Here is a 22,976-nt window from a genome sequence, read left to right on the forward strand (position 1 = left end):
CCGGGGTGGGGTCTCCAGCCTCTTCCCCCTCTCTTGCAGCAAGCTCCTGTCCCTCCGGGCTCCACCCCGGCAGCTCTCCTCCCACACACTCACCTGGCCCCTCTGACTGCTCACTTTGGCCACGTGGGGGCAGGAAGTTGCCGGTTCCCGGGACCATTAGGTGTCAGCCGAGGGGCCTCTTCCGGAGGGTACTGTGTGTTGTGTCCTCAGCCAATATCAGTGGGCAGCAGAGTGGGTGCCCCTTCTCCCTGTGGCTGTCCTCAGGGACCTCCTGGGGCTGGCTCTCCCTGTCCTTCCTGGCATCCACCACCCCTTCTCAGTGACTGCCGTGCTGTGTCCCCGCCCCATCCCAGCCGCTGGACCCGCCAGGCTGGCCGTTAGCACATGGCACCGCTGTTGAGTTGGCCGGGACAGGCGGGACGGGCTGTCACTGCATGGAGCCCAGCCCTCCTGACTCATGGACCCCAAACTCCTTTTCAGGCAGACCTGTGCCCTTCTTCATGGTAGAACCTTCTCCCCCTGCCCTGGGGCTATTACTGACGCACAGGGACACCCTTCCTGGATCCTGTCACTTTCCCCAAACTGCCTGGGACAGGAGATGGTTTAAAAAAATTGTTGAACGGACAAAGGAGCAAATCCATGTTTACGTGGCGTCACCCCCGGGGCTATGGTCAGCCGCACTGCTCCTGTGGCGCTGAGACCAGAGCTCCCAGCTCCCCACCTGCCGCCTGCCCACATCCTCAACCCAGCACCCGGTGCCCCAGGGCCCTTGCACACACAGCCCCTCCAGAGGGAACACTCTCTCAGTGGTTTCTTCTCACGCTTCAGGCCTCCACCCAAGTGTCCCCTCTGAGAGTGTCCACCAGATCCTGCTTCAAGCTGCCCCTTACCCACGTTGTTCTTTTTTCATGTTTTATTTGGAACCCAGTTAACATTTACAGAAGCTGCAGGGACCAGGGTGCGCCTGTCCTCGCCGACTGTTAACTTGTGCCAGCTCCCTTCTCTGCCCGGTGCACACACAGCGGCCGGGCGGTCACTGCTTCAGCACAGGGCGGTCCCCCACGTGAGCAGGGCCGGCTCACCGCGGGACAGCTGGCAGCCGTGCCACACCGCCCTCCCACCGCCATCTGCTTGCTGCTTTTGTCAGCTGACCCTGCGACGTCCCTCCCAGGGTGGCTTTCCCCCTGGTCCGGGGCCCTCTTGTGTCCTTGGTCCCCTTCAGTCTGAAGCAGGCCCCGCTCCATTTCTTTTTTCCAGCGGCATTTGTGAAGAATGCAGTCTCTTTAGTGGAATGGTCGTCCCATGGGTGTGAGCGCCGTGAGGGACGTGTCCTCCTCAGGAAGGGTGTGAAGAGGCCCCCCTGCCTGCCGGCCTTCGTGATGATGCTAAATTTTATCACCCACTAAGGTGCTGCCTGATTTCTCCTCTGCGACGCTCTCCTTTTGCATCTAATCCGTGGTCTGTGGGCAGATCCCACCAGAGCAGATGCCCTGCTCCCCAGAAAGGCCTCCGGCCGGATTCAGCATCCGTGGGGGTCTCCTGCCTGAGCCAGCCTGTGTCACGGTGGCTACAAAACGCTGATTTTCAACACAGGCCCCCCCACACATTCGCCAGCCGGTGACAGAACCCGCGCGTTGTCTCGTAAGAAAGATGCCTCCCTCCTTACCCGGGGTTACGAGGACAGCTCGGGAGTCCCAGTGTTGACTGGTTCACGATCACGACTGTCTGATTCGGCCCGTGGGAGCCTGAGGCTGGCTCCTGCGGCCTTTGACATGCCAGCACAAGGTATTCTTTTTCTGGGGACCTGCGTGTAACGCATGTAACTCACGGTCCAGGCCTGTATTGTGCTGACCCTGCCCCAGCTTTGGAATTGGCTGTATTCTGAGAATCCGGATCCTTTCCCTGGGCGCAGACGCACTCACAGCTCTGAGGGGCTTGGGGGGGCAGGGCCTTCGCTTCCCGAGACCCTCGTGGAGCAGAGCCAGGCACACACGACGGGCAGTGTGGCCAAGACCTGATGTGTGTGTGTGTGTGTGTGTGTGTGTGTGTGTGTGCAGCACGTTGGGCTCCTCGTATCCCCCGTCCTGGGGTTCACAGAATGCTCTAGAATGACCTGGTGTGCTTATGTGGTCCCCCTGGAGTGGGCTTGGCCGCCCACCCTTCACAGCGTGCCCGGCACACAGGTGGTCTTTAAGAACTCTCTAACCGGTGGCTGTGCCTGCGTGGACCCTGAGGTTTGTCTGAAGCGGGGTCCACGCACCAAGCTGGCTGGAGGGGCCGGACGGCTCAGTCCCTGGTCGTGGCAGACAAGCTTGTGGCAACGTTCCTGGTCCCTGCTTCCCAGCTCTCTCACAGCAGCCCTGCCCTTGGGGGAACCAGGGCTCCACTTTTCAGATTGGGAAGCCCAAACTCAGGGAGGCTTTGGCACTTTCGTGGAAAGAGCTCAGCAGCAGATTCTGCCTGTGGGCTTCAGCCCTGCTGTGAACGTCCCCCGTGGGCCAGGTCTCCCGTCTGCAGGGGACAGCTGCGGCCTTGGCCCCGTCTGAGCCTTTTTACTCCTCAGAGGGGCTCCTGAACAACATTTCAGGGCTTGGCTGACATCCTGGCCCGGCGGGCTGCTGTGGGAGAGCCTCCTGACTTGCCTGGTCCCAATCCCAAGGGTTAAAAGTCCCCCGGGTCTGCCCTGCGGCATGTCCCCACTCCCATCAGGTCTGACCCTCTGCCTGGGCCCCCTCAGCCTGCACGCACTGGGTGAGCTTCAGCATGCACCCTCGCCTCAGTTTCCTCATCCATAACTGGGGCTCAGTGCCCTTCCCCTTGTGAGGGTCCCACCTCCCTCAGAGGCCTGGAAATGAGCCCCATGGAGGTCCCGTCTCTGTCCCCCGAACTTTACTGGCTGTGTAACCAGCATTCACAAGAAAGGGGAGGGCAGCTCATTTTTCAAACAAAACGGTATCAGATGTGTGATTTGGTTAAAAAAAATATTTCTGGCAATGGCTTGAGCTCTACTCAAGAGAGAGCGGGGTGGGGGGAAGGGGACCCGTTCCAGTGGCTTGAAAACCCCAGATAAGTGTGTGGTGATTAAGCGCGACCATTAGCTCTAATGGGCAATAATTGGCGATGAGAAATAATTTTCTGGGGCACAACTGCCCCCTGGTGCCCCCACGCCCCGGCCCCGAGGGGGGAGGGCCACGGGGCTGATTAGCTCTCAGGCTAGAGGAAATGTCGGAGGCACAAAAAGTTTCCAGATTCGAGGGTAATTGGGAGGAGTTATTCCACTTTCCACATCAGGCTGATGAGGGGCCACCCACCTGCTGTGCTTGGGGCCGCTTCCTGCCCAGGCCCGGCGGGGGCAGGGTGGGGTGGGGCTGGGTGGGGGGCAGTGCCCGCCGTGGGACCCGGCCGTGGGACCCGGCCAGTCCCTCACTGCCCCAGTGGGCTGAGGGGAACGCCCTGCATGAAGGTGCTTGTGGGTCTGGGAGGAAGAGCCCCAGCCCTCCCTCCTGACTGCCTCCCCCACCAGCAGGGTCCTGTCCTCCTCACCCTGAAATTCAAAGACAGACAAACCTCCAGGCAGGCTGCCCGGGGTCCCAAGTCCTTCTGGCCCAGAGCCCACCCAAGGCCCCTGCTGGCCTCAGGGCACCTGTGTGGGATTTAGGGAAAGATACCGCTCTTGAGGGTGGGTGCAGTGGGAGCTGACTGGATTCCACAGGGTCCCTGTGTGCAGTGCATAACCCACACGTCTGTACACCTGCAGCCCTGCTGTGTTTGTGCCTCCGCGCCTCCCGCTCAGCCTCACCCCAGAAACGGGTCTGGTCACTTCACGTGGTTGGACACAAAGGCCTGCTCCCATCTAGTCACCTGCTCACTCTGTTTCCAAGGCTGGCTTCCCTCTCTCCCCACCTCACTCCTGGCTTCTCCAGTCCAAAACACAAACTCCTCTTCTGTGTTACCTTCTTTTCTCTCTCTGTCTCTCTCTCTCGATATCTCTCTTAAGCGTTCATTTCACAACGACCCTGGCCCCTGCGTGGTCAACGAGCAGGGGTCCTCCCCTGGTGAAGCTGATGTTCTAATTGGGACGCCGACAAGTCAACCAACCCTCGAAGCAGATCACCTCCCACTGAGGTCACAGCAAACATGTGCGGGGCAAGGGGACAGGCAGGTGGGTGGTGAGGGGGGCCTTGCTGAATGAATGCACGTGCACGTGAACGAGTGCATGAGAGCAAGGGGCTTCAGAGCACAGACCCCAGACCACCAGGGAGGGTCTTCGTGCAACAGGAAGACCTCTGCCCCCCAGCTTGGGGCCGCAGGGCTCTAGCAGGTGTGGGACTGAGCTCCCCGTCACCGGAGGCGTGTGGCCAGAGCCGTCCTCAGAACTCCCCTCTCTGCCATCTGTGGGCCTGGGGCTCTGCTCTGAACTTGCACGTCTGGGTGGAGGCCTCAGGACGGCTCCGCTGCTGACCAGCCGTGTGACTGTGGGCCCCTCGGGCCACAGTGCCCTCCTCTGACGATGAGACTTGGCATGTCACCACCCTCCCCTCCGGAGCTGGTACGAGTGACGGCAGCCCATGCAGGGAGCAGTGAGGTGCCTTTCGTGGGCTCCGGGCTTCCCCACCGGTGCCACACAGAGCCCGCTTCTTTGTCCCCAGTAGCCCGGTGAGAGTGACAGCAGGCATGCCCGTGCCCGGCATTGTTCCACGCAGCGGGATGTGGTGTATCCATCCTGCCCCCAATGCCTCGGGAGGCAGGGACTCGGTCCCCATCTGCGGCCGAGAATCGGACACACAATAACCGAGCGGGGCCTCCCCTGCGCCCAGGCGCCGCGGCTCCTGATGGGTAGTATGGTGCTTACCACCGTCACCCTGCCCTCTGCACAGATGAGCAGACTGAGGCCCGGGCACGGCGGCCGCAGGTGCCTCCTCTGGCGACCTGGGCCTGAAGGCACCTGTGCGCCGGGCGCCCGCACGGCGGCAGGAGCTGGCTGGGCCGTGGGGCTCTCAGCAGCTCATCGGCGGAACATTTGCATGTAATTTGGGAGCGGGTCACATGTGGGAGTCATCAGGCGGAGGAAAGGCTCAATCAGGGCCTAATCACTGTCTGTTTGGAGGGGTCTGGGCCCAAGTGCAAAATGAAAACGGGCCTATTTTGCTTGAGTGACAACCATCAGCGGTCACCTTTGACCTCCCCACTGGGCTCGGGTCTGCGGAGCTTTAAAAACCAATCACCAGGAGGGCCCTCCCCCACTGCCTTCTGGGGACCTGGGCGGGGGAATTCATTCATTCACCCCTCCCTCTGCCACGCCTTCAACGGCCCAGAATCAGGCAGCATGGCCTGGTGGTCAGGGCCCCCTGGAACCGCCCAGGAGTCTGAGTCCTGGCCGGCACTTGCCAGTCAGGTGGCCTGGGGCAGGTGACTGGGAGTGCCACGATCCCGTCCGCGGAATGTGCACCCGCGGCCTGATGAGGACATCGTTCAGCAAACACTGGTGAGTGCGGTTCGGGTCCTGGAGCACAAGGCAGGGCTTCGGGCTATAGTGCAGGGGGCGGGTGGGGGGGCAGCGGACCAGGCCCTCCTTATTGCCCCCCGTGGCCAAGATGAGGCCCAGCATGGCCCCCACCAACAGAGCAGAGCTGGGGCTCGGCTGTGCATACAGGGGTGTCTGCTGGGCGGTCAGGACAGGGCCAATGCGGGCTGGGGGAGCAGAGGTGCCAGACCTGACCAAGCAGGGTGAACAGGCCTTGAGAGGACCCTCGCGGGCAGTGACGCTGAGCTGAACTCCTGCTTCACCCCTGCCTGGGGATTACCTCCACCAGGCCTCCTCCAGAAATGGCCTCCCTGGAACCCAAGGGCCTATGATGGGGCTGCCAGGCCCCAGGCCCTTCCCTGGCCACGTCCAAGGCTTGCCCCAGGGCCGACCAAACGAAGAAATGACTACCAGCTGAACGAATGAGTGAACGTGCGCAAACAAGCAGCGGGGCGCGGTCCGCCCTCCCCGCTCAGGCTCCTGGACCTCCCATCTCTTCCGAGGGGCCAGGGTCTGGCCAGCACAGGGACACTGTCCCCCAGGGCCAGCGTGGGGGACGAGCGCCGCCTGCCACGGCCTGCGGGGGGCGCCGGCCCCAGTGCCAGCGGCTGCGGCCTTGCTGGGCGGGGGACTCCGGCCGCAGCAGCGCCCGCCCGCTCCCTGATGGTAAATGCACAGGGTGTGGAGCGGGCCTCCAGGAAGCCGTCTGGCAGGCTGGGCTTCGGCAAATGGATTGCCAATTAATCAGCATTTATTTATGAGAACGTTTAAACCATTATTAATGTAGTGTAAATACGGAACCGCTGGCGGCCGGGGCGGGCGGGTGGGGGCCATCTGCGCGGGCGGAGGCTGCCGCATTCCTGGGGCCCGGTCCGCCCTCCCGGCCGGGGCCCCAGCCCCGGGGGGCTGCAGGTGATGCCCCGCTGCCAGGGCCTCCCCCCACGGGCCCCTCACAGACAGGGCTTTCAACATGTTCTCACCTAAGATGCTGAGCAGGACGTGAGGGTCGGGTCCCTATCATCCGTCACTCAGCAGAGGTCTGGCAGCAGCCCGGACCCCTTGGCCGGCACGTCCCCACCTCGTCCCCCTCCCCTCTGCTCCTCTCCCTGCTCTGCACCCACTGAGACCTGGCCTGAGTCTGGGCGCGGGGAGGGCGGGCGACGGGCGGGCGACCCCAGCCCCTCACCTCAGGCCAGCTCAGGCCCTCCTGGCCATCTCTCTGTTCCTTCAGGGATGCAGTGGGCGCTGTGGGCCTCCCACCACGTGGGGCCGACCTGGGCTTGGCCGGGAGCCTCCCTGTGGGGTGCGCTGGAGGGCCCCACAGAGGTGAGACCTGATCACTGACCAAGCACCGCAACCCTCCTTCCTCGGTGCCACCTGGGCTGGTTTTCTTTCCCATCTGCACCCATTTTACAGATGCGAGACTGTGGCCAGGGAGACACCAAGAGCCCACCCGCAGCCCCTGTGGCTGGTTCCTCGGGGAGAACTGAAGCCCGGTTTGACTCCTCCACAGGTGGCCACGCATCTCTCTGTGACTTGTGAGTCTACAAACGCCTCCTGGGGTGTCCAGCGTCCCTGGTCATGAGCAGCCCTCTGTGCTGTCTGAGCGCCTCCATGAAGGGCTGAACATTCTAGAACAGGGTCGGGAGGAGCCGTAGTAGCCCAGAGGTTCCTGTGCACAGGGGAGAATCCGTCTGGCTTTGCTAGTGTGGAACATGGGTAACTGGAAACGGGTCCCCGCTCCGGGTAACTGGGAGGAAGGACGCTCCCCCGCTCTGGGTCACGAGGGCACTAGTTGCACAGGGCCCCTCGTGGTGTCGTGAGAGTCCGCCTCATGCTTGGCCCTCGCAAAGGGCAATGGCAGGGCGCTTAAGACACAGACAGCTTCCGTGGCCTGGCCTCCTTGCTCGCAGCCACAGGGGCCGTCCTGCCCGTACCTGACCTGGGAGTCAGGGCGACGGCTGCCAGGCTTGGGGCCAGTGTGCTGGTGATGTCCCCATCAGACCCTGTGCCCCTCGGGGGTGGGGGGAGCATCCTCACCCCCTTCTCACCCTCACACCTCCAGGGGACTCAGACAAGGGTTGTGGACTGACTGACTGACTCTTGGGGAAGCTTCCGCTCAGACCACTCTCCCCAGGCTCCTCCCTTCTCTCTCTCTCTCTGCCCAGCTGGCCTCCGCCCCTGCACCCAGCAGCCCCCTGAGCAGGCCCAGGGCACCAAAGCCAGGACAGGGCTGTGGGGCCAGGACTGACACCGCCCACAGAATCCCACGCACCACAGTGGGGGGCAGGCCCCGCAAGTCAGGGTCTCGCCCACGGTCTCTCGGCACCCCAGGAGCCTGGGCTGCTGCTGTCCTGAGGCCCCCACGCCGCTGGGTCCAGCGGCTGGGGCGCACCAGGAAGGGAGAGAACAAAGAGGCGGCGTGTGCCCCTGTTTTCCGGCCCCTCCCCCGCCCCCCATTAGCTGAGCAGAACTTGTTTATATTACAGCAGGAATTATTCCAGCCCTAATCAGAGGCCCTGCGAGGCTTCGGCATTCGAGGTATTTCTTTACCCAAGGACACTCTCCAATCCTATAATTTCCATTTCCCCAGACGCCCCTGATTGAAAGCAAACATTTTATATTTGGAAAGGAAAAGGGCCGTGTGCTATTCATAGCTGGGCTGGCTGTCCAGAGGTGGGACTGGGGGGGCTGGGGCCCGGGCCTGGGGGGTCAGATCCGAGAGGGCAGCAGGGGGCGTGGCTGGGTCCCTGGGCACAGGGGACACCCCAGAGCGCCAGACTGGGGGAAAGAGTCAGTGGCCCTGCAGGAGGGGATCCTCCTCATCACCTGGCCAGGTAGCTCCCACCACATTTCTAGAGGAGGACCCGAGGCCCCCACCCCATGGAGTACAGTAGTGGCCCGTGGGGGCCCATCGTGGGGGGCAGAGGCCAGGAATGGCCTGAGGCGCTTTGAGAAGCCCGTGATCACAGGGACCCTGGTCTCCACCTGGGGTCTGCAGGGTACAGCTCCCACCGCCCCCACCACCACACTCCCTCCCAGGTTAACTCACCTGCTGGCCTCTCTGGGACCTTCAGAGACCACCTGGCCCAGCATCTCCTCTCCCCTCTGTCCCCTGACGTGGGAGACGTGGCCTCTCTTGGCTCTGTCCACCTGTCCTTTACTGGGGGGCGAGAGCCCCCCAGACTCAGAGCTGATGTGGTAGGATGCTGCTGAGTTTTCTCTGAGAAGCCTCTGTAAGTCCTCTGAAGTGGCCATTCTCGCTATTCCCGCCTCGTGGGAGAAGGAACAAGGCCCGCCTGCTTCCATCCCTGCCTCCTAGAGCCGGCAAAGGTCAACCCGCTTCTCAGTTGAGGGAACGAATCCCTGGGCAGCAGGGATGTGACGAGAGGCGGCAGATTTTGCCCCGTAGAGATCTGTGTGGTGGAATTCTTAGGAGACTGCATTCACTATTTCTTAAAACTCAATTTTTATTTTTATCCAAGTAACGCACGCATAGTTTTGCTAGCTGCTTTAAATAGAATTGACATACAATAAAATGCTCGTCTGTAAAGTGTAAAAGGTGATGACCTTTACAAACAATTCACCCATTTAAAGTGTAGAGTTCAGTGAGGTTTGGTCTATTACATTACTAATTATTTTTAATTGTGGCAAAGTATGTACAACATAAAATTTGCAATTTTAGCCATTTCAAGTGCACGATTTAGTAGCATTGCTTACATTAGTGTCCGGTGGCCACAGAAACCCTCCCCCGTTCGTGCGCTCTCTCTCTCTCTCTCTCAAAAATAAAAAATAAGCATAAAAAAATTTTTTAAACACACGAATTGCCCAGCCCCTGGTGACCTCTAGTCCCCTTTCTGTCCCTGTAAATTTGCCTCGTCTGGGTCTTTCGTCCAAGTGGAATCCTGCAATATTGTACTCACTCCATTTACCACAATGTCCTCAAGGTTCATCCATGCTGGAACAGGTGTCTGAATCTCCTCCTTTTTTAAGGCTGAGTAAGATGCCGTTGTGCGTATGGACCACATTCTGTTTATCCACCGGTCAGGGCCAGCAGGTTGTTTCCCCCTTGCGGCTGTTGCGAGCGATGCTGCTCAGAACATTGGCATAAAGTGTCTGCTCCGTTCCTTGTTTTCAGTTTGTGTGCGTGTGTACCTGGGAGTGAAATTGCTGGACCATATGGTAACCCTGCTCAGTGTTTTCGACAAACTGCCAACCTGTGAGCGGATGAGCCATCTCCCATTATGCCAGCTTCCAGTTTCTCCACGTTCTAACACTCCTCGTTTTCCATTTGCCGCTTAGAGCCGTCTTAGGAAGTGTGAAGTGAGGTCTCGTTCTGGTTCTAATTTGCATTCGCTAACGACGAATGATGTTAAGTGTCTTTTCAGGTGCTTGTGGGCCATTCGTAGATCTTTGGAGAAATGTTTGTTGACGTCCTTTGCCCAATTTTCACTTGGGTTGTTGTTTTGTTGTTGAGCTTGTAGGAGTTCTTTATATATTCTGGCTACAAAGCCCTTATCAGGTATATGATTTGCAAATATATTCCTCCATTCTGTAGGTTCTGTTTTTACCTTCTTGGTGAAGTTGATACGTTTTGACATGCACGTACACATTTGTCTGTTTCTCTGTCTCTCTGTCTCCATCTCAGTCTCTCTATCCCTCATCTGTGTATCTTCATGGAACCCTCACTGCACTCAGGATACTGAACATGTCCAGCACCCTGGAAAGTTCATCGTGTGCAGCATTTTTTCCTCTATATACTTATGTGGAAATTCATTCATGATATTACATGTATCAAAGCTTCATTCCTTTTACTGCCAAGCAGTGTTCCATGGGAGCAATATACCAGAGTCTGTGTACCATTCAATCATTGAAGGACATCTTATCTACGTTGATTTCCAGATTTTGGCTGCTATTTCTGGTTGGTAACGCTGCTCTAAACATTCCTATGTAAGTCTTTGTGTGGACTTATATTTTCATTTCTCTTGGGTAAATACCTAGGAGTGGAATTGCCGGGTCATAAACACATTCTGTGTTTAGCTTTTTTGAGGAACAAACTGTTTGCCAAAGTAGCCCTGCCATTTTACATTCCCATCAGAGTGTATGAGGGTTTCAGTTTCTCCACATCCTCGCCAATGCCTGCTGCTCTGTCATGGCAATTAGAGCTACTCTAGTGGGTGAGAAGTGGTATCTTGTAGTTTTGATTGGCATTTCCCTGGTGGCCAATGATGGTGAGCATCCTTTTATTTTTATTGGTTATTTGTATATCTGTCCAGATCCTTTGCCCATCTTTTAATTGGCTATTTGTCTTTTTATTACTGAGTAGTAGTCGTTCTTTATATATTCTGGATACAAGTCCCTTATAAGGTACGGGATTTGCAGGTATTGCATCCCACTTGGCAGTTGTCTTTTTACCTTTTTGATAGTGCCCTTTATTTATTTTTTAATGTTTTTTATTTGCTTTGAGAAAGAGAACGTGAGCAGGGAAGGGGCAGAGAAAGGGAGAGAGAGAATCCACACTGTCTGAGCTGAGATCGAGAATTGGACACTTAATCAACTGAACCACGTAGGCACCACTTGAGGTGCCCCCTTTGAAGCACAAAAAGTTTTAATTTTGATTTTGATGATATCCAGTCTGTGTTTCTTCTGTTGCTTAGTCTTATAACATCATATCTAAGAAACCATTTTCTATAGAAGGTTGGGAAGACTGACACTGATGTTTTCTTCTACAGCTTATATAGCTTTAGCTCTTATGTTGAGATCTTTGGTCCATTTTGAGTTATATTTTGTATGTGGTAAGAGGTGTAGGGGTCTCCCTTCACTCTTTGATGTGTTGGTATACAATTTTCCCAGCACCATTTGTTAAAAAGACCATTCTTTCTCCATCGAATCATCTTAACACCCTTGTAGGAAATCAGTTGGCTTAAAATGTGAAGATTTACCTCTGGACTCTCAATTCTGTTCCCTTGATCTATAGGTCTTTTGTGTGTCTGCATCACACGGCCTTCAGTGCTATAGCTTTATAATAAGTTTTGAAATGGGCAAGATTTTGTTTTTTTCAAGATTGTTGTTGAATTTCTATATGAATTTTAGGATCAGCTTGTCAATTCTGAAAAGAACTCAGATGGGATTTTGATAGGGATTGTGTTGAATATCAGCATTGTAACAATATTAAGTCGTTCAGCCCATGAACATGGATGGGTTTGGTGCAAAACACATCTTTTTATTTAGATCTTCTTTCATTTCTTTCAGCAATATTTTTCAATTTTCAGAATAGTTTTATATTACTTTTGTTTAACTTATACCCTAAATATTTTACTTTCTTTGATGTTATTATAAATAGAATCATTTTGAAATAGATTTGATTTTTATCTATTCATCTTGTATTCTGCAACCTTGCTGAACTTGTTTATTAGCTGTAATAGATTTGAGAGGACTCCTTAGGATTTTATGCACACAACACCCTGCCATCTGTAACTGGAGATAGTTTTACTTCTTCCTTTTAATCTAGATGCTTTTTATTTAACTTTTTTTGTCCTATTTCCCTAGCTAGAATCTCCAATACAAGTTAAATAGAAGTGGTGACAACAGACGCCCTTGTTTTGTTTCTGATTGTAGGCGGGAAATACTTGTTTTTCACCATTACCTATGTAGTTCATTATGAGTTTTTCATTTTGGTATTTATTAACTTGAAGTAAGTTACTTCTGGGGCATATGGGTCACTCAGTCGGTTGAGTGTCCGACTTTGGCTCAGGTCATGATCTTGCAGTTCATGAGTTTGAGCCCTGCATCAGCCTCTGCACTGACAGTGTGGAGCCTGCTTGGGACATTAGCATTCGCTTGCTCTCTCTCTCTCTCTCTCTCTCTCTCTCTCTCTCTCATCCTATCCCACTTGCATTCTCTCTCAAAATAAATAAACTTTAAAAAATTTTTAAAAAGAAGTAATTTACTTCTTAGTTTGTTGAGTATTTTTATGATGAAAAGGTGTTAGATTTTGTCAAATGCTTTTTCTTCATTAATTGAAATGATAATGTGGTTTTTTTCCCTTCATTCTATTGATGTGGTATACTATGTTAACAGATTTTCAGGTGTTAAACCAACATTGCATTCTTGGGATAAATCCCACTTGGTCATGGTGCATAATTCTTTTCATACATTGCTGGATTCTATTTAATAGTATTTTGTTGAGGATTTTAGTCTATATTCATAAGAAAATGTAAGTGAATAGTATATCATTTTCTTTTCTTGTGATATTCGTCTGGTTTTGATATAAGGGCAATACTAGTCTCATAGAATTAGTTGGAAACTGCCCCATTCCATTTTATTTTAGGAAGCATTCATGAAGAATTCATAGTAGCTCCTTTTCAAATGTTTGGAAGAATTTACCAATGGAGACATTTGGTCTTGGACTTTTCTTTGTGGAAGTTGTTTGATTACTAAGTCAATCTCTTTGCTTGTATAGGTGTATTTAGATTTATTTCTTCTTGGGTCATTTTTAGTTGCTCTTTCTAAGAATTTGTCCATTTCATTTGTGGCATATAGTTACAGTTGTTCACAGCATTCTCTTATAATTACTTTTATTTCTATAAGGTTAGTAGTTATGTCCCCATTTTCATTTCTGACTTGAGTAATTTGAGTCTTCTCTCTTTTTTTCTCTTTGGTCTAGCTTAAGATTTGTCAATTTTGTGGATCTTTTCTGAGAACAAACACTTGGTTTATTTGATTTTTCTATTGTTTTTATGTTCTCTACTTCATTAATGTTCACTGTAGTATTTATGATTTCATTCCTGTTGCTTGCTTTGGGTTCAGATGGCACTTCTTATTCTAGGTTCTCGAGGTGGAAGTTTATTGATTTATAATCTTTCTTCTTCTTTCCTGTAAGTCATACCTGTAAACTGCCCTCGAAACACTACTTTAGCTGCATCCCGGAAATACCCATGTGTTATTTTTAAATTTTTATTAATCTCAAAGTATTTTCTAATTTCCTTTGGGATTTCTTCTTTGAGCCATTGGCATTTAGTAGTGTGTTCTTTAATTTGTATATATTTGTGAATATATATACATCCTATAGCATGTTCCATGTATACTTGAAGAAAATGCATATTCTGTTCCTGTTAGATACAGTGTTCTATAGATATGAGTTAACTCTAGTTTGTATGTATTCTTGTTCAAGTCTTCTGTCTCCTTGTTGATCTTCTGCCTACTTGTTCTATCCATTATTGAAAGTGTAGTCTTGAAGGCTCTGATGATTATTGTTGAATTGTCTATGTTACTCTCCATCAACCTTTGCTTTATATATTGCAGGGCCATAGTTAGGTATGTATATAATTGTTATAATTTCCTTATGTATCAACAGTTTTATCATTATAAAATGTCCCTCTTTGTCCCTAGTAAAAAATGTTAAAGCTACTTTACTTGATATTAAATAGCCACTCCAGCTTTCTTACAGTTGGTGTACACATGATAGAGCCTTTCATCCTTATGATTTTAACCTATTTGAATCTCTGAATCTAATGCTGTGTCTCATATAGCCAACATATAGTTGGATGATTTTTTTTTATCCACTATGACATTCTCTGCTTTTTGAATGGATTGTTTAATCCATTCACAGTTAATGTTGTTGTTGATATAGTTGGACTTACATCTGCCATTTTACTTTTTGTTTACTCTATGTCTGCTTTACTACTTTTGTTCCTCTCTTCCTCTTAATTCTTTCTTTTGCACGAAGTGAATGTTTTCTAGTATAACATTTTCCTTTTTTTAATGACTCTTTCTCTATATTTTTTTGGTTACTACTTTAGCAGTTGCTCTAGGGCTTACCACACATATCTTATAAAAATCTACTTTGTATTTCTACTAACTTCATTCCAGTGTGATATAGAAATAATATTCCTAAATAAATCTATTCCCTCCCTACCCTTTTGTTCTATTGTTGCCATACATATTAAATTTATATGTGTTCCAAATCAAATAGTACATTGTTATAATTGCTGTTTTATACTAAGAAGATGAGAAAAGAAAGCGAGTATGTATTTACTGAGTTGTTCTATTTGTCTTATTATTTACCATTTCTGTTTTTTAAATTGGCACATGCAGGTTTGAGTTACAATCTGGTGTCATTTCCTTACTCCAATGTAACTCCCCTCCTATCCACCTCATTTATGTTATTATTGTCAAATATATGACATCTGTGGTTCAGCAATACATTTATATATGTGCTGTTTCTTTTTTTTTTTTTTACTTAAAAATTTTTTAATGTTTATTTCTTTTGAGAGAAAGAGACAGACACAGAGTGTGAGCAGGTGAAGGCAGAGAGAGATGGAGACATAGAATCTGAAGCAGGCTCCAGGCTCTGAGCTGTCAGCACAGAGCCCGACATGGGGTTCGAACCCACGAACTGTGAGGTCATAACCTAAGCCAAAGTTGGTCGCTCAACCAACTGAGCCACCCAGGCACCCCACATGTGTTGTTTCATACAACTGTTTTTTAAATCAGCTAAAAGAAGAAAGAAGAAAATAATATGTATTCTGGGTTTTTTTTTTTTTTTGGTAAATAATTACATAATTACTCTTTAACAGTGTTTTTTTATTTTTCATGTGGATTAGAATTTTCATTTGGATTTACTTCCTTTTAGCCTGAAAAGCTTCTTTTAGTGTTTCTTATAAGATGGGTCTGCTAGAAGAAAATTGGCTCAGTTTTTGATTACCTGAGAATGTTTTTATTTCATTCTCATATTTGAAAGATAGTTTTGGCAGATATAAGATTCTGAGTTAAACAGTATGTTTCTTTCAACACTTTGAATATGTCATACCACTGCCTTCTAGCCTCCATTGTTTCTGATAAGAAGTCGCCTGTTATCTTATTTGGATTCCTTTGTATGTGATAAGTCAATTTCTCTTGTTGCTGTCAAGATTTTCTCTTTGTCTTTGTTTTCAGCAGTTTTACTCTTGGTGTGGATTTCTGTGTACTTGTCCTGATTGGACTTGTCTGAGCTTCATGAATGTGTAGACTAATGTTTTTCAGCAACTGGGAAATTCTCGGCCATTATTTTTCCTAATATTATTTCTGTTTTCTCCTCTCCCTCTCCTCCTAGAATTCTATTACATGTATGTTCGTGTACTTAAAGGTGTCCCAGTTTTCTCTGAGACTCTTCCACTTTCTCCGTTCTATTTTCTCTCTCTTCTTTGGATTGTGTAATACCATTAATCTGTCTTTAAGTTCACTAATTCTTCATTTGCTGGTTCAAATCTGTTATGTAGCCCCTCTAATAAAAATTTTCATTTCTTTTATTATACTTCTCCAGAATTTTCATTTGGTTCTTTTTAATACTTTACATGTCTATTGATATTGTCTATTTGGTGAAAGAAACATTGTCTTTGTATCTTCCTTAAGTTTCCGAAGCATGGTTTCTTTTAGTTCTCTGAACATATTTATAATGGCTGTTTTGAAGTCTTAGTCTGTTGCGTATGACATAATGACCTTCTTAGAAGCACTTTCTTTTTTCTTTATATCCTATGTAAATATATTCTTGTTTCTTTGTATGCCATGATTTTTTGTTGAAAATTAGACACTTTAGGTGATATATTACAGCAACTTGGATCACCCTTCCTCCTCTCATGACTTATTTTGCTCTTTGTTTTGTGACCTGGCTAGGCAATTTTAGTGAAGTCTGCTTTCACCGCATGAAGCCATCGCTGTTGCTCCTCTGGGGACAGAGCCTTGAGTGTGTACACAGGTCCCCTAGAATGGCAATGCCTTGGCAGCGTTCTCTCTGATCACCTCTTTTTCTAAGTTCCGTCAGGCTGTCTTCATGTGATGTTACTCCCCATGCCTTTGGTGCAACTGACCACCAACAGCTTGCGTTATAGTTTTTGACAATCCCCTGGGCCATGTGCTCCTCAGCAATCTGATCCAATTCAGTGTAGACAGCACTAGATTTTGAAGCCAGTCTTTGAGGTTTGTTTTGTCCTCAGGGTGTCTTCTTAGCCATTTATTTCTCTAGTTCTCTCTAGGCTTATGAACTAGATGGCCTGTGGTTTAGCTTTTTGCTCCTAAGAGGAGCTGTTGTTGAAAGCCACCTTAAGCTTAAACTTCTCCATGATTATTTTTTTTTTTTTCAAATAACATCGGTTCCTTCGTGGAGAGCTTTGGAGCTCTCTTTTCTTATGGGAAGCCTCTTCTCCTAAACGATGTCTCTGACCCACTACTCTGGACCCCAAATGGGGCAGTAGCCTCTGCTCTGCACTACTCTTCTTTCTTGGTCTGGGAGCTCTGCCCTAATCTGGGGCAAGGGTGGTGAGAGCCCTAGTATTCTTGGCTGGCTGTACTTAAGGTAGAGCCTTTTTACTATGAGTGGAGGTTAGTGGAGGAAGGAGCTCCTGATACCTTGGCCACACTCACCAGGAGTTCCTCAACTTGAAACTGGAAGGCATTAGAAATGCTGGTGGCCTGCCCTTCCTGGCGAGGTATATTAAGATTTGTTTGGGAGATGGGGCGCCTGGGTGGCGCAGTCGGTTAAGCGTCCGACTTCAGCCAGGTCACGATCTCGCGGTCCGTGAGTTCGAGCCCCGCGTCGGGCTCTGGGCTGATGGCTCAGAGCCTGGAGCCTGTTTCCGATTCTGTGTCTCCCTCTCTCTCTGCCCCTCCCCCGTTCATGCTCTGTCTCTCTCTGTCCCAAAAATAAATAAACGTTGAAAAAAAAAAAGATAAAAAAGATTTGTTTGGGAGCTAAAAAGAAGGAAGGACACCGTCTTCTTGGCCACATTTACCCAGAGTAGAGCTTCTATCAAGCTGAGAGTGAAGAAGGAAAGAAAGAATGGGCCATGGTTCAAATGCCACAGATTCTTGCTGTTCTTACCAAGTTTTAGTATGTTTCCTTGTAAACTTTTCTTCATTTATTATATGCCCTCAGGACAATTTCCAGAGACTTTAAATAATTGTATTTTTAAAGTTTATTTATTTATTTTTGAGAGAAAGAGAGGAAGAGAGAGGATTCCAAGCAGGCTCAACACTGTCAGTGTGGAGCCTGAGATAGTACTCTATCTCATGACTGAGAGATCACAACCTGAGCTGAAATCAAGAGTTGGACACTTAACCAAATGAGCCACACCGATGCCCCAATAATTGGGTTTTTTAATAGCTTTTACCAGATTTGCTTTTTTTCCTCTAGTGAGTGAGTCCATGGAGCTCCTCATGCTAACATCCAGCCATAACTTTTTAATGAACTGCCAAATTGTTTTTTGAGTGTTTGTACCATGTTATGTCCGAACTAGTCCCAGTTCTGCTACAGTCTCAGTCTCTGGTCAGTCTTTTCGATTTTAGTCACTCTCATAGGTATGTAGTGGTATCTCCTTATGCTTTTAACTTTATATTCTGATGGCTAATAATGTTGGGCATCTTTACATATGTCTATTTGACATCCATATATGTTCATTGGTGAAGTACCCGTTTAAAGCTTTTGCCCATTATTAAGTTGAATTTTTCTTTGAGTTTTGAGAATTCCTTATCTACTATCACTACAAGTTCTTTATTGGATATACGCCTTGCAAAGTTTTTCTCCAAGTCTGTAGCTTGTCTTTCATTCTCTTAAGAGTGTCTATTGCAAAGTGGATGTCTTTACTTTTGATGAAGTGCAAGTTATTAATTTGTTCTTCTATGCATGGTGCTTTTGGTGTTGTAGCTAATAAATCTTTGCCTATCCCAAGATCATAAGGCTTCTCCTAAAGGTGTTATAGTCAGGGGCTCTGCTTTTAAGTATATGATCCACTTTGAGTTCAATTGTAGATACGAATTTGGGATGGAACGTCAATTTTTTTTCCCTACTGACATCCAATTGTTTCAGTGTAGTTTGTTGAAAAGACTATCTTTCTTTCCTGAATTGCCTTTGAGCATTGTTAAAAGTTAGCTAACTGTATTTATATATTTGTGAGAATTGATTTCTGGACATTAACGAGCTTTACTATCTTTGTGCCCCTATCCTACCGTTCTGATTACTGTAGTTTTATGACAAGTCATGTGATGAGCTAGTATTAGTCCTTCAACTTTGTTTTTATTTTTTAGAGAAGAAGTTTGGTTTTGGGTCTTTTTTTTATATCTTCCATGTCTCTATTTAACTTTTTAAACATATAGAATACAATTACAATAACTACTTTAATATTCTTCTCTGCTAACATTAATATGTTTCACTTCTGGGTCAGTTTTTTTAATTTTTGAGAAGAAAATGTATTTATTTTGAATTAATTTGAAAAAACAAATAATATTCCTAGAAATGGAATATGAGTCTGTTACATTGTAGGTAGATCGAATACAAGCACAAGTACAAAAAAGTCTCACTTTTGTACCCAAAGCATCTTAATACTTCAGGGACCGTGAAATCATGACCTGAGCTGAAACCAAGAGTTGATGCTTAACGGACTAAACCAGCAATAATTGGTGGCACCCCAATGATTTTGTATTTCTACAAATATTATTGAGCTTCATTCTGGAACACAGTTAAGTTACTCAGAAACAGTTTGATGATTTGAGGTCTTGCTTTAAGATTTATCAAGTGAGGCCAGAACAGTGTTCAGTCTAGGGAAAATGACTCCCTAGCAACAAGCCAAGACTATTCTGTGTTGTCTTCACAGAGCCCTGTAAATCATGAGGGTTTCCACTCAGGCTGGCAGAAACAGACACTCTCCCAGGTCTTATGAAATCTCTGGACACCATTGCCTCTAATCCTCTCAGGTGGCTCTTTCTCCATCCTTGAATAGCTTTTTCACATGTGTATACTGATCCATACTCTGGTACATCCTTGAAGGGAGACCTCTGAAGTTCTTTCTCCATGCAGGTCTCTACTCTCTAGTATCTTGTGCTACGACTCTCGCCAGTCTCATCTTTGTCTCTCAACTCAGACCGCTGGACTCTATCTTTTCCCTCTCCCCGCACCATGACCTAGAAACTGTCAAAGGCAGTAAGCTGGAGTAGTCATGGGGCTCACCTCCTTTGTTTCCTGGCTCATAGAGATCAATCACTTTTCTTCATTGCTTGATGTTCAATGTCTTGAAAAAAACATTTTTTTCATACGTGGTATTTATTTTTTGCTTATTTCATATGGGAGGGTAAATCTGGACTCTGTTACTCTATCTTGGCCAGAAGCAAAAGTCTTTTCATTGTTTAATTTCATAATTTAATCTTCATAAAAAATAATTACCTTGATGGGGCACCTGGGTGGCCTAGTCGGTTAAGTGTCTGACTTCAGCTCAGGTCATGATCTCGTGGCTCATGAATTCGAGCCCCATGTTGGGCTCTGTGCTGACAGCTCAGAGCCTGGAGCCTGCTTCAGATTCTGTGTCTCCCTCTCTTTCTCTCTGCCCCTCCCTTAGTCACGCTCTGTCTCTCTCTCCTTCAAAAATAAATAAACATTAAGAAAATAATCACCTTGGGAGGTAAGGAGGGTGGGCTGGAAGGCTGGAGTTTAAAGGGGCTGGATCAGACTCAGAGATGAGTGTGGAGGCAAGAAGAGAGAGACTAGGAGATCTCCATTCAGGCACACTGGGATTTGACTCATGATTCCTAGTCCAGGAAGGTTTCTGCTTTTGCAGCCAGTGTCCCAGTCTTGCAGCTCAGGGTTGTTTGAGACTTGGAAGGAAGAGTTCTATGTAGGAGTTATGGCTGTCTCATCCCTGGGGCAAAGGACCTATTTCTGGCCCCTTTGGCATCTGAACAAAGCACTTTCCCAGGCATATCTTCTCCCAGGTATCGTTCTATCCCCCACCTATGGTAGGCGGGAACATCTTAACGCCTGGCAAACGGTGTGGCCACAGCCAGGAGCTACCAGCATGCTCCAGCTCTCACCCAAGGCTGCCAGCACAATCTTGATGGCTGGCAGTGATTCCTCATATAAAAATACAGTGGTTCCAGACCTATTTCTTTTTTTTTTTTTTCCTCATCAAATTTTTGTTTTAATGGGCCTCAAAATTCTGTGACAGACCTTTGGTCAAGTTGTTTCCATTAAAAAGTACTGATTTTAAAAACTAATGACTTGAAACTGCCACACACACCACACGCACAAAAAAATGGTCCACAAAACATTCTCCTTTCCTTCTGAAGGTTTTACAATGCATTGTTATCATCAACCGGTCTTTTACTATTGAACTTAAATGGCCACCTGGCGCAAATAGTTATGACACCGTTCTTCCGCCACTGATCAAGGCAGGTATGGGCATAATATTCATTTAGCTTTCTGAGCTTCCTGGACAGACTTGGTGACCTTGCCAGCTCCAGCTGCCTTCTTGTCCACTGCTTTGATGCCACCCACAGCAACCTTCTGTCTCATGACACAAACAGCAAAACAGCCCAGAGGAGGATAGTCAGAGAAGCTCTCAACACACACACAGACTTGCCAGGAACCATATCAACAATGGAAGCATTGCCAGATTTCAAGAACGTGGAGCCATCTTCCAGCTTTTTTCCAGAACCACGATCAATCTTCTCCTTCAGCTCAGCGAACTTGCAGGCGATGTGAGCTGGGTGACAGTCCAGCACAGGTGTGTATCCAGCACCGGGATGGCCTGGATGGTCCAGGATAATCACCTGAGCCATGAAGCCAGCTGCTTCCATTGGCGGGTCATTTCTGCTGTCACCAGCCACATTGCCACGACCAACATCTTTAACAGATACGTTCCTGACATTGAAGCCCACATTGTCCCCAGGGAGAGCCTCACTCAAAACTTCATGGTAGATTCCAACAGACTTTACTTCAGTTGTAGCATTGACTGGAACAAACGTGACCACCATGCCTGGTGAACACCAGTCTCCACTCAGCCCACAGGTACAGTACCAATTCCATCAATTTTGTAGACATCTGGAGGGGCAGACGCAAGGGCTTGTCAGTTAGACGAGTAGGTGGCAGAATGCAATCCAGAGCTTCAAGCAGTGTGGTTCCACTGTCATTGCCATCTGTACTGGTGACTTTCCATCCCTTGAACCGGGGCGTGTTAGCACTTGCTCCAACATGTTGTCACCTTTCCAATCAGAAATTGGCACAAATGCCACTGTGTGGGGGTTGTAGCCAGTTTTCTTAATGTAGGTGCTGACTTCTTTAATGATTTCTTCGTATCTGTAGGGTGGCTCAGTGGGATCCATTTTGTTAACACCAACAATAAGTTGTTTTACATGCCAAAAGGGCATGCTCATGGGTCTGCCCGTTCTTGGGGGTGCCTGGTTCAAATTTGCCAACATAACCAGCAACGATCATGACAGCACAGTCAGCCTGAGATGTGCCTGTAATCATATTTTTGATACAGTCTCTGTGTCCTGGGGCATCAATGCTGGTCACATAACACTTACTAATCTCAAGTTGCCACAGGGAAATATCAATGGTGATAATCACGTTCACATTCAGCTTTCAGTTTATCCAAGACCCAGGCATACTTGAAGGAGCCCTTTTCCATCTCAGCGGCCTCAGATTAGATGACCAGTAGTAGTAGACTTACCTGAGTCTACATATCCAATGACGACGATGTTGATATGAGTCTTTTCCTTTCCCATCTTGTTTTAGGTTTAGCGGTGGTTTTCACGACACCTGTGTTCTGGTGGCAAACTCATTGTGGAAAAGGTCTGGACCTATTTCCTAAAAAGTCTTTCTTTCTTCTTCAATTCCTTTGGAGCTCTTGTCAAAAAATCGGTTAACCCTATAAGGGTGGATTTATTTCTAGACTACTGTCTATTCCATTGATCAGTTTTTCCATCCTTTTGCCAATGCCATAATGAGTCTTGACATAGTGTAAGTCTACCAATCTTTCCCTTCTTTCTCAAGATGGCTTTGGATACTCTAGCTATGTCACATTTCTATATACATTTTAGGATAAACTTGTCAATTTCTAAGAGCACTGCTGAGATTTTGATTGGGATTGTATTAAATCTATAGATCAATTTGGGAATTAACATCTTAGCAATGTTGTCTTTCAACCCCAAGAACATGGTATTTATCTACATTTATGTAGGTCTTCCTCAATTTCTGTTAGCCATGTTTTGTAGTTTTCAGTGAACAGTTCCAGTACAACTTGGGTAAAGTTTTCCCCTAGTCATTGTACATTTTTGATGCTTCATAGATAGTATTGTGTTTTTTTAAGAATCATATTCTAATTATTCATTGATATTATATGGAAATATAATTGATTTCTATGTGATGACCTTGTATCATGAAATCTTGCCTAATTCATTTACTATTTCTAGATTTTTTTGGTAAATTCCTTAGACTTTGCTATTTACACAATGTGTCCTCTGAAAAATAAAGACTTTTTTTTTCTTTCTTTCCAATCTCTATGTATTTGATTTCTATTTTATTACCTTATTGCACTGGCTATAACCTCAAGTACAATGTTAAATAGAAGGAATGAGAGCAGACATCCCTTTTCTCTTTTCAATCTAAGAAGCAAAGTATGCAATGTTTCACCATTGCATGTGATGC

The 22,976-nt window shown here is 47.9% G+C and overlaps 1 pseudogene; it reads right to left on the minus strand.

The window, feature by feature from the left end:
- Positions 1 to 20,729: 20,729 nt before the first annotated feature.
- On the minus strand, positions 20,730 to 22,115 carry LOC112868597 (elongation factor 1-alpha 1 pseudogene; annotated as a pseudogene).
- Between the last annotated feature and the right edge of the window lie 861 nt (positions 22,116 to 22,976).

The sequence above is a fragment of the Puma concolor genome, chromosome D4 (genome assembly GCF_028749965.1).
Source record: "Puma concolor isolate L17-30 chromosome D4, mPumCon1.1.hap2, whole genome shotgun sequence".
NCBI classification, from domain to species: Eukaryota; Metazoa; Chordata; class Mammalia; order Carnivora; family Felidae; genus Puma; species Puma concolor.